Source organism: Callithrix jacchus, chromosome 3 (genome assembly GCF_049354715.1).
Source record: "Callithrix jacchus isolate 240 chromosome 3, calJac240_pri, whole genome shotgun sequence".
In the NCBI taxonomy this organism is placed as follows: Eukaryota; Metazoa; Chordata; class Mammalia; order Primates; family Cebidae; genus Callithrix; species Callithrix jacchus.
The window spans coordinates 138570953-138581361 of record NC_133504.1 but is presented as its reverse complement, the minus strand read 5'-3'; the positions used below and the strand labels follow the sequence as shown (position 1 = coordinate 138581361).

Here is a 10409-nt window from a genome sequence, read left to right as displayed (position 1 = left end):
TATGTATAAAACCTGACTAATATTGTTACATCTTGATCCTGATAAACACATTATATGTTGAAAATTAATTATTAGTTAGTATATTTAATTATTATCATATATATATATTGAAGAGAGAGAGAGAAATATGTTTATTATAAAGAACTGGCTCAAGGAGTTATAGGCTTGCAAGTCCTAAGATCTGCAGGGTGAATCACCAAGCTGAAGACCCAGGAGAGTCATTTGTAGAGTTCCAGGCCAAGTCCAAAGGCCTGAGAATCAGGAGAGCTGATGAGACATTTCCAGTTTGAAGTCCAGCAGACTTGAGATCCAATAAGAGACGATGTTTTAGTTTGAGCCATAGGCAAAAAAAAAGTGAATGTCATAGTTCAAAGGCTCTCAGGCAAAAACAATTCTCTTACTCAGCCTTTTTTCTCTAACAAGGCTTTTAACAGATTGAATGAGGCCCACACACACTGGGTAGGGCAATCTGCCTTATCAGTTTTCTAATCAAATGTTAATCTCATCCAAAAACACTTCACAGAGACATGAGAGTAATGTTTGGCTAAATACCTGGGCCTTTTGTGACCCAGTCAAGTTGACACATAAAATTAACCATCACATTTGTAGAAAGGTATTTATGAAATCAGTGAATTAATAAATCACAGATCTCTGACACCTTGTGGAAATCAGGTAAAATGGCTATACAATTTAATTGAGCCTTAGACAGAGCTGTGTTGGATCAAACAGAATAGAACATTTACTGCAGCACAATGGAACAGGTAGAATTCCCAATTGTTCAAGCAATTAGGCTCTCTCCCCATTCCGGTGGCTTTATGAGAGAAAAAGAGGACACACATACTCACACAAGAAAGTAAGCTATAATTACAAGGAGACTTACTTATGGTCTAGCAGCTAATTTTACCTGGGAGAAGGTCCTAGAAATTTGAGAGTGGGTTATCATAAAATAGAAAGATTGGGAAATTTTCAAAAAGATTAAGTTAAACTTATATATTCATAGTAATCATATAAGACTTACTTTGTCCTACTAACATTGTTTATTTGGTTTTTTAACTGTATTATACCACCAAATTTATTTGTCAGTCTGTGAAGAAGCTTAGAAATGGGGAAATACTGAAGCTTATTGTTTCCATATTCTCTGTAACTTGTTTTAGGATCACAGACATTGTAGAAGTTATCATCTTAGGTTGCCCTTACCATTGTCGTTACTGTGATTAGACCTCATTAGGAGAGAGAGCAGTGATGGAATAGGAAGTCAGAACTGGTAAGAAGCACCTGACTCAAATCCAAAAGGAACAAATCAGGATAGATGCAATTTTATGGTAGTGCAAAGCAATACACATTCAGTAGAAACTACTTCAAGTACCCATTCAACCATTCCATGTTTCATGTTTAGGACCATATCCAAAATTTATATGAGATATTAAATACTTTGTTATGAAATAGGCTTTGTGTTAGATGATTTTGCCCAACTGTAAGCTAATGTAATATAAGTTAGATTAAGCTATGATGTTCAGTAGGTTAGATGTATTAAATACATTTCCCACTTACAATTTTTTCAATGTATAATGTGTTTATCAAGATGTAACAACATTACAAGTCAAGAAGCATCTGTATTTGTTTTATCATAAAAAGTCCTAACCCTTTAATCAACTTGTTAATTAGTCAATTATGTAGAAGGATGCCCATTGGATACTGAAGTCCTGGCTAAAAAGCCAGTATGTTTGTACCATTTAAATTGAATCTTTGCCAAAAATATTATCATTTTTTTATTTATTCCCTAATCTATTTATTTCCATTAACATTGTCATTGCAATAATCAACTCTAAATATGCATGTTCAGATGAAATATGAGTATGAAAGATGAAGTGTTGATGCTTGTGTAAAAACAAAGTTGAATGGTTAGGATAAATTTGATGACAGGAAAAGAAAATACGCTGAACTATGTATAAGCAAAAATTGCAAAAAATGGGAGGAAATCACAAAAATCTTGGGCCACTTTGCAATCACATTGCTTAGCAACTGTCTTAAATTTCAGCTCACCCTGAAGAAACTCAAGCTGAAATTCACACATTAGATTGCCATTTATGCAATGAAGACAGTTCAGAACTTTAAACATTAATAGATTTTGATGCTATCTTAAAAATAATTGGTTGAAAGATGTGCAGTTTACAATGTTTTAAATTTAAATGTTTAAGGTATTTATTGGTATTCTAACTAATGTAAGTAAATAATAATTTCCTTTTTAATCAATTAATTGACTAAATAACTACACTATTATTTTTGGCTATGAGACATCTACATTAGTTAATTAGTCTTTTCAGCATAAAATATGAATTAATTCATCATTACTAATTACATCTCTTGTAAGTTAACAATATTTGGGCCTTGTGGCTAATATACACACGCATAACAATCATCATTTTCCAAGAAAATATTTGGATTCATTATAGAGATGAGATCATCAGATAGGAAGTGGGACTTGACTTAGAAGTAGCAAAATTAAAGCAGCATTGGAGGAATGTGAGGAGTGGAAGCCAAGTTAGTTGAAGAGAAGATTAAGGAATAAAAAAATCTTAATGAGGCTATAATGAGGACAGCTTTAAGCCATTTCCTGGATTCAAAATGTGTCACTGAGGAGTAATAAATGATTAATCTGTAGAATGAAGAAAAGTGGTGTCAGCTTTCAATGCCATGACAGAGTATATTGTGATTTATTTATTTGTGTTAGTTTATTAAATGATTTTAAATAGTAAAAATAGCAAAGAGTAATAAATAAAGGAGTATAATTAAAGAGTATAATTTTAAAAAGAGTATAAAGTCCCATTTTATATAAAATTAATTCATTATATATAATGATAGAAGGCATAGAAAGATGAAAGATTTCGCAACCATCAAGATTGTTATGAACAAATCTATAATATTTGGTCTTCAACACTAGCTCCCTATAATTCCTACCATAAAATATGAAGATTTCTTACTAATTTGAATGATTACTACCTTTTTAAAATAATTCTTTCAAGTCACTTGGACTTTTCTAGCCTTTTAATTAAAATCTTTTAAAGTAGATTATATTGTACATACAAACATGCATATGCAATATATTACATAGTCATATATTAACTTTTATAATTTTATAAAACAAATACAATGATATGTTTTGAATGGTTTGTCCTGACTTGTCACTACAATAGTCTCTCAAATATTCTGACAGTTATAGATCAGCTGGCTTGATTCACTCAATTCCACAATATGAGTTGCTTGACCTTGATATATTTTCTAATGCTATTTCTATCTACTCCTCAATTTCTCTGACTTACATGTCTTCATTGTAACCCAAGTTTTATCTCTCCTTAGCTGATGTCATAAATCCTTCTCTTCTAGTCATCTCTCTAATACTATCTCAATGTACCATCTAATAGAGGATACCCATTAATAGCAGTAGAAAACTCTAAACTGCAGTAAATTATATGACTAGGATTTTTATCTAGGCTTTTCTCCTCATAAAATATGTGTTTTTTTCCCCATGTCCCTCCTGAATAGGCTTTGTCAAAAATGAATAGCACATAAATATTTGATTTATTACATTCCTATCCATAGCACCAAAATTGAAATGCCAAACCTAAAGCACCATTTGTCATCAGGGTGGTAAATGTTCAACCAGAGCACTGAATTGTTTTTCATGGGCATAGCTAGAACTAGACTTTATATGGCCAAACAGAACAAAATGAAACAAAAAGCTCAAAGCAATTATAAGGGTTAGCTTTTTGCCTGAATCAATATACTTTCCTTCTAATTATTAAATGGCAAATATGCAAAATAAATAATAATTTATTGTACTTATAATCTTCAAACATTATTTTGAGCAATAAAGTCAACTTTCTTACATATTAGCACTCTGTGTGTTTTAGAGACAGATAAACGTATAGTCGAAGTATGGATATCATCATTCTGTATTGTAATTGAATGACAGAATAGGCGACCCACAAGACAGAAAATAGTCAATGAATAGAAAACAATTTAATCTCTTAGCATTTATTGAGCTTTTACTATGGATTGTTTGGTCTACTGGGTGTGAGGTTTGAAATTTGTCGTCAGGTCATCCCTCACTTTTGGTTTTCCTCCTACTTTACTGTACAGTCCTTTTCTGATTTCTTTGCTGTATTCTCCTCTTTGGCTTAAACTCTTACTGTTGGAATGTGCAAGGACTCACGCTTTGGTTTTCTTTTCTGATCTGTCTAGACTCCCTTAATCTCACCCAGTGTCATGATTTTGAGTACTAGTTATGCTGATAACACTAAAATTCATATCTACAAACCTAGACTGCTATCCTAAATTCTAGGCACACATCCAACTATTTATGCAATATTTCCATTTGGAGTTGAGAAATAAAAATAAAATCCTAAGCCCCTCAACTAACCGAACAAATCTCCTTTGAGTGAAGGGGATCCCAGAGAAAGCTTGAAAACTGAGTTCCTGGCCAGGATGGAACAGGAGGTTAGATATGCCTCAGTATACCCCTTTTTCTACTGCTCTTTAATCAGAATTACTTCCTAAGGTGGAAGTAGAAACCAGCTCTGGAAAACAAAAAGTGGGTGACTTATTCCTTTAACACATATAGCCAGTCATCTGAGGCCACACGAGATTCTTTGCAGTTCTGACATAACAGCTCACCAGTTTTGCAATGCATCCCATCCTAAAAACGAACCACCATCTCCAAGCCAGTTTGGACCATCTTGTGGAGGATGCACAGTGAGGGGTTTTATACCCTTTGCTTCACTTTTTGACCTAAAACTTCATCCTTGGATCATGCTAATCCTACTGTAATCCATTGTTTGCCTAATATGCAGCAACTCAATATACCAAGACATCAGGGATTGTAGCTGTGAAAGAAGAATATCTTGGAGCCCCTAAATCACTAAGCTAAAAGGAAAGCTCAAGCTGGAAACTGCTCAGGGTAAACCTGCCTCTCATTCTATTCAAAGTCATCCCTCTGCTCACTGACAGAGGTGCACATTCTGATTTCTTCCTTATCAGAAACTCAAAATGATGCAACCATTTGTCTCTCACCTACCTGTGACCTGGAAACTGCTTCCACTTTGGGTTGTCTCCACCTTTTTGGACAGAACCAATGTACTTCTTACATATATTGATTGATGTTTCATGTCTCCCTAAAATGTATGAAATCAAGCTGTGCCCTGACCACCTTGGGCACATGTCATCAGGACTTCCTGAGGCTGTATCATGGGCACACACCTTCAACCTTGGCACAATCAACTTTCTAAATTAACTGAGACCTGTCTCAGATTTTCTGGATTTACACAGCAGAGAAAGATTTTCATAATTGTAGGGCAAATGAGGAAATAAAAGGAAGCCTCAAATCTGCCTCTTTGAGGAGTTTGTGTCTAAGAGTTTTAGCGGCTGAAGTGTTGGAATCTTGGAGTGGGCTGAAATTTTGGGATTATAGATTGATCCTAGAATTCAGGGTGAAGAGAGTGAAGTCATGAGATGGGGAAATAAAGATATTGCATTCTTTTTTTTTTTTGAGACGGAGTTTCACTCTTGTTACCCAGGCTGGAGTGCAATGGCTTGATCTCCGCTCACCGCAACTTCGGCCTCCTGGGTTCAGGCAATTCTCCTGCCTCAGCCTCCTGAGTAGCTGGGATTACAGGCACAAGCTACCATGCCCAGCTAATTTTTTGTGTATTTTTAGTAGAGATGGGGTTTCACCATGTTAACCAGGATGGTCTCGATCTCTTGGCCTCGTGATCTACCCGCCTCGGCCTCCCAAAGTGCTGGGATTACAGGCTTGAGCCGCTGCGCCCAGCCAGATATTGCATTCTTACACTGATTTAGTTCCTCTGTTCGAGTCTTTGAACTGGTTGACATAGCCATTCCATCAGAATTTAAGATCTAAAGAACATCTTAGGCAATTCTTAAACAGAAAGCCTTATAATTATTATACCAGTGATCCTATCTATAGCAATAATAAGGAAGCAAGTGCTCAGTATCTAGTGCTATGTAACTTTTGGTTATATGGAAGTGGGCCAAAATGAAGTCTGATTAATGCTTAATTATAAATATCTTTCTGCCCAGAACCCAGCAAGTAATTCTTGTCAACCCTCTCACTTCCACTTTTTTGAACACACAACCCATGAAAAGGCGTAGGCTTAATTATACATGCACATGTTTCTCCTTTCATAAATATTTATGACTGCTGCTATAGTTTATTAAATATGTAATTCAGTCACCACATTCAGCATATCCTTCTCTCCTTCAAAGCATTTGATCTCAACTTTTGCCAGAGGCTGTGCTTCCCAGCCTGAAGGATAACCAGCATGCAGGCTGCAAACCTTTATGGAAATAATGCTCTTCTTTTCAAATTTTTGAATCTTGTGATTCTTCAGTTGACAGAATCTATGATACTCCTTGAAACAATATGTCCAAAATCAAACCCCTCACTTCTCAAAATCTTCCTTTATTTCTAGCATTCTTATCTCAGTTGAAAGAAACTATATCCTTTTAGTTACTCAGGTCAAAATCGTTGGAGGCACATTCCTTGACTCTTCAGTTTTTCTTACAGCTTTGCATCCAATCTGTTAGGAAATCCTGTTATCTTTACTTTCAAATTATATTCAGAGACTGACTCTTTCTCACCACTGTAGAAGCCAAGGAAAAACTTCCTCTTTACCCTCTGAAGGTTCACTGAAAATCAACAGAAAAAGGCAAACAAAGAGAAGAAAAGGCATATAAATGTATTAATGTGTATGGAAGTCTTACAAAATATAAGATCTCAAAAAAAATTGCCAAATAGTTGACACTTTCATACCTTCTTGAGACTACAGAAGGAATCTGTATTTGAAGCATGGAAAAACTGGTTATGTTGACAAAATAGGTTATGAGAAAGGGAGAACAGGAAGCCGGCTAGCAAAGGTGGTCTTGTTATATAGAAGAAACATCACAGGCAGCAGCCCTCATAAACAATACATGATGTTTCTTTCAGAGTTTTTAAGGTGTTCAACTCTAGTTTATCTTTTCTGAATTAGAACAAGATTCCTGTTATGGTTTGCTGTATCCCCAACAAAATTTCATCCTGAATTGTAATAATCCCCCAGTGTCAATGGCAGGGTAAGGTGGAGATAATTGAATCATGGGGGCAGTTTCCCCCATGCTGTTCGCATGGTAGTGAATAAATCTCAAGAGATATGATTGTTTTATAAATGGGAGTTCTGCACAAGCTCTCTTGTCCACCACCATATAAGAAGTCCCTTGGTCTTCCTTCATCTTCTGCCACAGTTGTGAGGCCTCCTCAGCCATGTAAAACTGTGAGTCCATTAAATCTCATTTTTTAAATAAATTAACCATTCTCAGGTATGTCTTTATTAGCCATGTAAGAACAGACTAATACAATAAATTGATACCAGAAGTGAGGTGCTTCTGTAAAGATACACAAAAATGTGGAAGCAACTTTGGAACTGAGTAACAGGCAGAGGTTGGAATAGTTTGGAGGGCTCAGAAGACAGGAAGATGTGGGAAAGTTTGTAACTTCCTAGAAACTTGTTGAATGACTTTGACCAAAATGCTGATAATGATATGGATAATAAAGTCTAGGCTGAGGTGGACATAGATGGAGATGAGGGACTTGGGAACTGGAGCAAAGGTGACTCTTACTATATTTTAGCAAAGAGACTGATGGCATTTGCCCCGTCTAGATATTTGTGGAATTTGAACTTGAGACAGATGATCTAAGGAATCGGAGGGAAGAAATTTCTAAGCAGTAAAGCATTTATTATGTGACTTGGGTGCTGTTAAAAGCATTTAGTTTTATGTATTTACAAAGATATGGTTTGAAATTGAAACTTGTTTAAAGGGAAGCAGGCATAAAAGTTTGGAAAATTTCAACCTGACGAAAAAAAGAATAAATTTTCTGAGGAGAAATTAAAACTGGCCAGAGAAATTTGCATAAGTAACAAAGAGACAAATGTTAATCACCAAGACAATGGAGAAAATATCTCTAGGGCATGAGGTCTACACCTTAGTCCTTCCCATCATGGCCCTGGAGGCCTAGGAGGAAAAAATGGTTTTGTGGGCTGGGCCCAGGGCCTTGGTGCTTTGTATAGCCTCTGGATTTGGTGCCTTGCATCCTAGCTGTGGCTAAAGGGTGCTAATGTAGAGCTCGGGCTGTTGCTTAAGTGGGTGCAAGCCCCAGGCCTTCCATACAGTGTTGAGCCTGTGGATGCACAGAAGTCAAGAATTGAGGTTTGGAAACCTCTGCCTAGATTTCAGAAAAATGTATAGAAATTCCTGTATGTCTAGACAAAAGTTTGCTGCAGGGGTGGAGCCCTCAAGTAGAACCTCTTATAGGGCAGTGAAGAAGAGAAATATAGGGCAGAAGCACCGACACAGAGTCCCCACTGGGCACTGCTTAGTGGAGCTGTGAGAAGAGGGCCACTATGCTCCAGATTCCAGAATGGTAGATCTACTGACAGCTTGCACCACACACCAAGAAAAGCTGCAGACACTCAGTACCAGCCCATGAAAGCAACTGGGGGAGGGGCTGTACCCTGCAAAGCCACAGGGTCAGAGCCCAAGACCATGGAAACCCACCTCTTCCATGGAAGCATGATATGGATGTAGGACATGAAGTTAAAGAACATCATTTTGAAACTAAAATTTTACTGCCCTGATGGATTTTGGAATTGCATGGGGACTGTAGTACCTTTGTTTTGTCCAAGTTTCCTCATTTAGAATGGGTGTATTTACCCATTGCCAGTAATCCCATTGTATTTAGGAATTAACTAATTTGCTTTTTATTTAGCAAGCTCATAGGTGAAAGGTACTTACTCTGTCTCAGATGAGATATGGGACTGTGGACTTTTGAGTTAATGCTGAAATGAGTTAAGACTTTGGGGGCCTGTTGGGAAGGCATGATTGACTTTGAAATGTCAAGACATGAGATTTGGGAGGAACCAGGTGGAATGACATGGTTTGACTGTGTCCCTACCCAAATCTCTCCTTGAAGTGTAATAATCCCTATGTGTCAAGGGCAGGGCCAGGTGGAGATAATTAAATCATGGAGAGTGTTTCCCCTATACTGTTCTCATGGTAGTGAATAAGTCTCTTGAGTTCTGATGATTTTATAAATGGGAGTTTCTATGCACAAGCTGTCTTGTCAGACACCGTGTAAAAAGTCCCTTTGCTTTTCCTTCATCTTCTGCCATGATTGTGAGGCTTCCTCAGACATGTAAATATGCCAGTTCATTAAGCCTTTTTAAAAAAATAAATTACCCAGTCTTGGTTATGTCTTTATTAGCAGCATGACAACAGACTCATATCATCCCCCAGAAAAATCCTGGCTGCATCAATGCATAATTGTTTACAGATGCAAATTTCCTCCTCAAAAAACAACTTTTTGGCTATTCTTGTATTTCCAACTCCTCTGAATAGCCATCTTGAAATATCTCAAATATTTTTGGGTAAATACTTTTGTTTCTTTTTTCACCACTATTAATGTCTAAATCACCATAACCTTCCACTTAAAAAAAATTCCAGCCAGAATTATATTCTGCTAGAAATAAGATTATGTTATTTTGCTCAAATGGAGTTTTTTTGTTTGTTTGTTTTGTTTTGTTTTTTTTTTTTTGCAAAATAACAAAGTCATTTTTATGGCCTATAAGATCTGATGTAAGCTAACTCCTGACTCTTGATCTTTCTTACCTCATTCCTTTTTTCTTTTCTTTTGCTCACACTTCCAGACACATTGGTTTTCCAGACACACTGCTTTTCCTCAAAGATGCCAGGCACACACTTGCCTCAGGATATTTTCATTAGCTCTTTATTTCTGCCTGAAATTGATATGGGAGAGTTCCTTGATTTTTCTTGCAGGACATTTGACAGGGGTGTGGATCACCTGCTTGGTTGCTCTGCAGCTCAAACCCCTAGGGAGAGCATTCAGACAGGCAGATGCAGAAGCTGGACAAGTGCTTGTGGGCTGTGGCCCCATAGCAGCACCTAGGGCTGGTGTCTGACTCCTGAAGCCCAAGTGGCCATGGGTTACAAAGCTCTTTCAGATTTGCCATCTTCAGGTGGCTTGTGTATTAATCAGCTCAATGAATCCTCTGCCTTATAGCAAGGTGAGAGGGCCAGTGTGACAGCTTTCTGTATTCCAAGCTCTTGTTCAGTGTCCTGAACAAATCTAATCACACATGGGCTCAAAAGATGGGTGCAAGTTTTTATTGAACAGTGGAGGTGGCTCTCAGCAAGATGAATGGGGAATGGGAAGGAGGATGAAGTGGGAGGTGGTCTTTCCCTGGATTTGTGTAGTCCAGCAGCTGAACTCTTCTCTGACCACACTAGCCGACCTCCTCCTGGTGTCCAGATGTTTCTCTTCTCTTTCTCTGCTGTGTTGT

General features: G+C 37.1%; 1 long non-coding RNA gene across 1 annotated transcript in view; it reads left to right on the top strand.

The window, feature by feature from the left end:
- The first annotated feature begins 801 nt into the window (after positions 1-801).
- LOC144581879 (uncharacterized) overlaps positions 802-10409 on the top strand; it is a 33496-nt gene continuing 23888 nt past the window's right edge. The window contains exon 1 of the long non-coding RNA XR_013533295.1: positions 802-853. This is a non-coding gene — a long non-coding RNA (uncharacterized LOC144581879). The remainder of the gene's footprint in view (positions 854-10409) is intronic.